The sequence below is a fragment of the Oculina patagonica genome, chromosome 5 (genome assembly GCF_052425735.1).
Source record: "Oculina patagonica isolate OP01 chromosome 5, crgOcupat, whole genome shotgun sequence".
NCBI lineage: Eukaryota > Metazoa > Cnidaria > Anthozoa > Scleractinia > Oculinidae > Oculina > Oculina patagonica.
In genome coordinates, this window is record NC_135762.1 from 17,053,277 (window position 1) to 17,060,470 (window position 7,194).

General features: G+C 41.1%; 1 pseudogene; it reads left to right on the plus strand.

The window, feature by feature from the left end:
- Positions 1-2,255: 2,255 nt before the first annotated feature.
- Positions 2,256-5,915, plus strand: LOC144655032 (uncharacterized; annotated as a pseudogene).
- Positions 5,916-7,194: the final 1,279 nt, after the last annotated feature.

Below are 7,194 nucleotides of genomic sequence, written 5' to 3' on the forward strand. Positions count from 1 at the left end.
ATCGCCGATGCTGCCACCTTTCGGGGTCATTCCTTTCGTAGGGGTGCCGCCTCTTGGGCTTTTAACCATGGTGTTCCCGGCGAACTTATTCAATATCGGAGACGGACTAGTTACGCCTATAAGGTTTTTTAGAGTTTAGCGTTCAGTAATTGTTTTGCTCATCAGCTTCGTTCTGCCGTTCAGTCTATTAGTCAGTAATACCACCGAATTTGTTTTTGGCCGGGTTCGTTTGGTGGCGAGAGGTTTATTATTTGCCTCGTTTATCGTTCTGACTGTTAGTGTTACTTTTGTAATAAACTTCTCTCTTGCCAAATCACAAATTGCGTGTGTTGTCTGTCTTGGAGGGGCTGTTGGGGAATTTGCCCCCCTTTGGGCATGCACGTGCTCAAAGGGATTAATTGCGCAACGGCTTCTCCCCGTCTAATTCGGGTTCACTTTTCTTTTGTTTCACTTTTGTTTTACGTACGTTAGTGACGCGCGCTACTAGATTGCTTTCCCTCCCACCCACCCTAGGTTTTTTTGATGAGGGTGGCAGAGAGGTTTATTATTCGCCTCGTTTATCGTTCTGATGTTAGTGTTACTTTTGTAATAAACTTCTCTCTGTGCCAAATCACAAATTGCGTGTGTTGTCTGTCTTTGAGGGGCTGTTGGGGAATTACTCAAGATGAAACACTGTCCCTTGCGGCCGCTATCGAGATTGCAAGAACCCATGAGCAAACACACGAAGATGCCTTTGCAAAACTCGAGATAAATCAGCCTGAAAGAAAGCGAAAAATTGAATTTCAGTGCAAGGTGGAAACAGTCACCCAGTGCAATGAGTTGTTCGTCCGACTTTTTCGCATTATTTCTGCAGAGAAATTTGATGATTATGGAAACCTCAAACCAAAAGCTTTGGAAAAGAGTAATGAAGCCATTCTCTCAGCATATGGTGGCTCCATAATCAAGCAGCTTGGCACTGTAAACATTCCTTGCAAGTACAAAGAAAAGAAATTTAACTGCGTTTCCTACCTCACGGACACCACCGGGCCAGCTATTCTCGTCTTAAATGCATATCCTGCATTTAAACTTGTCTTACTACATTGCACGCTCAAAACAACGTAACCAGACCAAGATAATTCAACTGGCAGTTCCAAAGCCTTGGATCAAACACAAGAGACTAACAAAAGAAACCCAAATTACACCAAAGGCCATGTACCACTTGAAGAGTGTCCCCCAAATGCTTTAACGGAACAGTTGGATGTTTTGAAGATAACATGTATCACATCATGCTGAATCCTTTGGTGCCACCAATGGTTCACACACCCTGCAAAGTCCCCATTGAGTGAAAAAACAAGCTACAAGCAGGAGTAACACAATCCACAGACTGGGTAAATTACAAGCTAAAGCCGCAGAAAACAAAGCCGCAGAGGAGATACAAAAGAGAGGTCCCCTGTTTTATGCGTCAAATGAGCCAAGCTGATTTTTACACAAAGTAGGATATTTTCTATTGAACCATGGTTTAGCTTTATACAAGTAAGCTTACAAGCACTTCACATTGCTTACGGTTAGTTCTACTCTGGTTTGTTTGCAGTTAGTTCCACTCTGGATTCCTTGCGGTTAGCTTTAATTTGTTAGTAAGGGTAGCACTATTTTCAAATGTATAACTCTAATTAAGATTGACTCATGACTTATTGACTCATAAAACGCGCGCGGTGTTTTTTTTTTTTATTTTTAATTTTTTTTTTTTTTTTTTAAATTTTAATTAAATTTTAAATATTTTTTTTTTTTTTTTTTTATTTTTTTTTTTTTTTTTTTTTTGTTTGCCCCGGAACTTCAAAAAAAAATTGTCCTCCCCTTTGAGCTTCCATATGTATTTGCTTAGCTCAATTTCCTTTTTTCGCTTTTCATGCCTAGCGGCGATTAATAGAAGAGCAATAATCATAAGGACCACATGTTCTGAATCCATGGCTCACTGCAGGTGACATGCACAGAAGATTTTTTCAGATGAAAGTATAATCGCGCAAGTGAAAGTGGAATGTCTGAGCATATTTGTTTTAGTCATTAAATTGCAGTTTGATTGACAACATTTGGACAAGAAGCCATCTGGGAAATGTAAACGTCAACAAGAACAGTTTACCATAGTTAACTTTTCTTTACTTTTTTTTTACTTTAGTAAAAGCCCTTAACCACAGGAAAAGTCTAAGTGTGACCTCAACCAATGTTGCATAAGAATTAATGAAGCCTTGCTTAGTATGGAAAGACAAACGAGGGATAAAATGTCTCTGGTTTCATCAAAATTATCCAAGCATTCTTCCTCCTCTTCAGTAAGATCTAGAAGAGCAAAGGCAGCAGCCAAGGCAGCCTGTCTTCAAGTAGAAATGGACTTTCTAGAAAGGGAAGCGGAGTATAAGAAGCTCGTAATGCAAAAGGAGTTAGCTAAGGCAAGGGCAGAGGAAGAAACCATGTGCAAAATCGAAGAAGAAAGGCAAGCTACTGAGCCTCAAAAAAGAATCGGCCTCCGCAATAGCTGGACCACTTACAACAATCATGAATCAATCAATCAGTCAATGCAGGTATCCTGCATGCTGGAAAATGGGACAAGTCACGCCTCTCTTCAAAAAGGAAGACGAACTATGCAAAACAAATTATCGGCCTGTGACTGTCTTACCAGCTATCAATAACGTCTGAGAAATTACTCTCGGTTCAGCTAGAGGATTTTTTTCAAAGAAATATTGTCTGATTTCATATCTTCCTACATACGTAACTACAGTTGTGAGACAGCGCTGATCCGGCTAACTGAAGACTGGAAACAAGGTAGTGACAACAAGGAAATTGTAGCTGTAGTGTCCATGGACTTGTCAAAGGCTTTCGACACTAGTTGTAAGCTCTTAGATGATTACTTAACCAGTAGAACACAACGTGTCAAGATAGGTGATACATTTTCAATTTGGAAAGAGATCAAGCGGGGTGTGCCACAAGGCAGTGTCCTCGGCACTCTGACCCCTAACCCTGTGATTTTTTCAAGTTTGGTTGGTCGGCTATGTTGCACCCACCCTCCCAGTTTCATCTCAACAGAAGCACGGATCCGCACTGTCCTCTCCACAGATCATCGAATCCTTCTTAGATACAGAGTGTCATCTCGGGGCAACACGCAGTCCCTTCATCACCAACCCGCTTTGCGTCGATTTGGTCACCAGTCCCTTTAAAATTGCCCACAGTTGCTCCGGAAAATGGTGCAACTACACAAGACAGGGCTCGTACACATGGATCATTTCACACCATAGAGCAATAAAGCTCTCACCTTACAAAGCTGTGCATGGAATCAAACCTCAGCAGGAGACAATGACTCCAAGCACAAAAGAAAGCACACAAAACCATTCAGAAGAAGAAAATGACCCAGAAGCCACTGAAAATGATGAGGAGCCACAAAGGAAAAGGCAAAAAATAATTGAAAACCAAACAAAATACAACACTGGTATGATATATCAGACCAAAAGAAAACAACAGAACAAACAACCCAAATTCAAAATATCTGAGATATGGTAGCTGTGAAAATCGACAAAGTTGAGAAAACAAGCCCACTACACCCTAATATGTTGTTGGGCAAAATAGTTTCAGTAGAAGATAGAGGCTGTGTAAAGACAGTCACGTTATATGGTAAAATAAACACACGTTTTTCTACTTCACGTTTGACTCCCTGTACAGCCACTAATGTGCATCTTGACTATTCAAGTAAAATATTTTTTCGGCCGCTTGTCAAAAGGCAAGTGGATTTTCTTGATATTTATATATCCATATTTGTGATATACAGTGTATAATCACAAATGTTAAAAATAAGAAAAGCATGACAAAATTTTTAAGCACTTTAAACACTTCATTTTAAATAGGTACATATTACTGCCCTTTATCAGAGATTGAGATTATATTGCAACATATAAGTCAGTTTGTTTTCTTATATTGTTTCATTCTTCAGTTACAGCATGTTAATTTTGTAAGCACGATTGTCAATTATCTTGTATGTTTAGTGGTTACTTTTCCCTCCTGCCCTACCTTTTGTTGTTGATACTATATATCGTTTTATAGCATCGTAGTAGTTAGCGCCCTTTGAATTAGTTTTATCCTGATTTTAGCTTGTTATCTTTGTAGCTTGTTATTGCTATTGTTCAATAAACTTATTCTTTTGGCCAAACACTGTTTACTGTTTTTGCATTGGGACCAAAAAGGGGGAATTAAAAACACTTTTACTTTACTATTTATTACTATGTTGTTATTATCATATTCCTTGTTCACAGAATAATATTGTATCTGTGTAGAGTGCAAATGGTATGGAAGAAAGAGAAACAATTTTTTTCTTCATTTTACTGCATGTACATTACTTCCATTGATAAGCATCCAGAATGACCATCCGTTAAATGCCGGCAGCCCGTAAGCAAATGAAGTTTACATGCCGATTAATGATACTGAGCACATTTCATTTTGGTTTTGTATGTACTGTATATTTTCCTTATTTTAATTAATGCATTTTCTGTAAATAGTGTTAATATTGTTTAATTGTTGTAAATAGTGTGAAATAATGAAAATCTGAAATCTGGAAGAAATGAAATTTTTAAGAAAGCTGTCTGAGCAAGAAAAAAGGGTGCGGAGAGGACCTGTTCACTATGTCGCCCACCATGCTGTTCTGCGTCCAGGAAAGAAAAGTACACCAATCAGAATTGTGTTCAACAACTCTGCGTCATTTAAAGGCCACATCCTTAATGACTATTGGTTCAAGGAACCCAATCTGCTTAACTTGTTTGGTGTCATGTTACGATTTAGAGAGAATGCAGTTGCTGTTTGTGGTGATATTAGGAAATTGTATCACATGGATGCCATCCCTCCAGTCGATCAGCATGTCCACAGGTTTCTTTGGCGCAATTTTGAAAAACAGGCCGTGAACCAGACACTAATGTTAAAACTGTTCTTACATTTGGAGCGCCAAGGATGGCCGTCACTGCTATGCACAAGATGGCTAAGCTGAAGCAGGATGATAAACCGAAGGCCGCCCGAAGCCACCATCAACACAGGACAAGAAGATTAAGAACTTTACTGGGAAAAAGACAGAAGGCGACCAACCATTTGAAGACTTTATAGAAGAACTCAGGACAACCTTCGAGGCAAGAGAAATGACCTCACCCGAGAAAGTGGACTTCATAATGTCTCACCTGGACGGGCCAGCTAAAGAAGAGGTACGAATGTACAGCAAGAAGGAGCGAAGCAACCCAGACTTTCTTCTAGATGTTCTGGCACAAGCATTCGGAGAGAAAGGGTCCAGCTCCCAACTCCTGAAGATGTTCTATGAGCGCAAGCAGAAACAAAACGGAACACTTCGAGGGTACTCGTACAGCTTGAATGAACTACTCAAGCGCACCACTAAAGCAGATCCAAAGGCAGTCCCCGACCCAGAGAAGACTTTATGGGACCAATTTGCAGACAATGTGAGGGACCCCCTTCTTAGGAAGGAACCGAAGAAGTTCATCAGAGAGCGTCAACCCGCATTCTTAGATTTGAGGGAGGAAGCATTGCGCTGGTCAGAAGAGGAGGAAAGACCGCAGCGTACCCTGCCCAGGCCCCAATCATCACAGGAAGTAGCTGCCGACATCCCAGATGAGAGTTCTCAGTGTAGTGCTAGCTCCACCGCCACCCCCATGGATAAGGTATTGGAGGTCCTGCTCAAGCAGCAGAAGTCCATACTAGAAGTGACGAGTTCAATTAGAGATATCAAGCAGCCAAGGACCGATATCCTGCCCAAGGAATGGAGAGGACGGCGCCCTGATATTGTTTGTTTCAATTGCAACAAGAAGGGACACGTTGCCAGAAACTGAAAGGTGAATGATGACCGTTTTGTCAGGAGAGGACCACCACAAGGTAGACAGCTTCCTGACAAGTCGTCAAATTAACTCCCTCTGCCACAAAGAGCCAAGTGACAGCAGGGGACAACAGTGGCTCAAATATGGATAGGTCAGGAATGTATGAGAAAGCAGTTGGAGAGTGCCCACTGACCTCACTACGACTGGGTGGAGTAGACATACCTTGCCTCTTGGACTCAGGATCTGAAGTATCCACAATCACAGAAGAGGTTTTCAATGAACACTTTCGCCCTCAAGGAAAACCACTTTTACCTACCGGCAATTGGTTAAGATTAACAGCAGCGAATGGACTAGAGATTCCATATGTCGGAAACGTAGAACTGGACGTTGAAGCCTTGGGAGTCATGATCCCACAAAGAGGAATTTTAGTTGTTAAGAGTAAGCGAGTGAAGAGGCCAGGCAACGTAAGAAGATAACCCCTGGATTAATTGGAATGAACATTTTTTCCCAACTGCAAGAACCTTACAAAAATGGAAAAACGGAAATTTTCCCCGAATGGAGTAAAGTGTTGAAGCTTGTTTCCTGTGCCAAACCTATTTCAGTACGTGGTTTTGCAAAAGTAGCCAGAAAGTCCCAGGTTAGAATTCCAAAAAAATCCATCAGTCCCACAGAGGAGCCGAATACTGCCTTCTTTTTGCTAGAGAAGCAGTTTTTTGGCCAAACATGTCCAAAGACATAGAAACATTTTGCCAGATGTGCCCTACTTGTGCCCAGTATGGAAAGCAAGCCACCACTGAGCCTATGCTCTCACATCCTACCCCCACACTACCTTGGCAATTTGTCTCACAAGATATATTCGAATTTGAGCATAAGCAGTACTTGGTCACAGTGGACCATTTCAGCGATTTCTATGAATTGGATCCACTGGTCAACACTCAATCCACCACCATTGTTGAGATCACCAAAGCCCACTTTGCCCGCCTCCTCCAGAGACGTTCTTTGTATTGATTTTTTTATTCGGAGAGAGGGGGATGTTACGTTACTGTTGCGTTACTCGCATTTACGTCATCTGATCTCGAGTTCCTGGATGAACTCGTGCTCGTGTAATTGCTTGAGAATAAAATAGTCAACATGGCCACCGGCGTGTCCTCATTCATTAATCGATACAACCGAGCATAACACAGTGAGCTTATCTCACCCACTCTCACAACAACTCGTCTCAAACAAATTTCCTCTCTTCGAAATACCCTGGGCTAGCAAAAAGCAGAATTTGCTCAGAACTAGTTGATTAGTGATGGTGATATTCAACAATTAAAGGACAAACTGGTCCAACAAGAAAATGTATTGAAACTACAAAACAAACAATTCA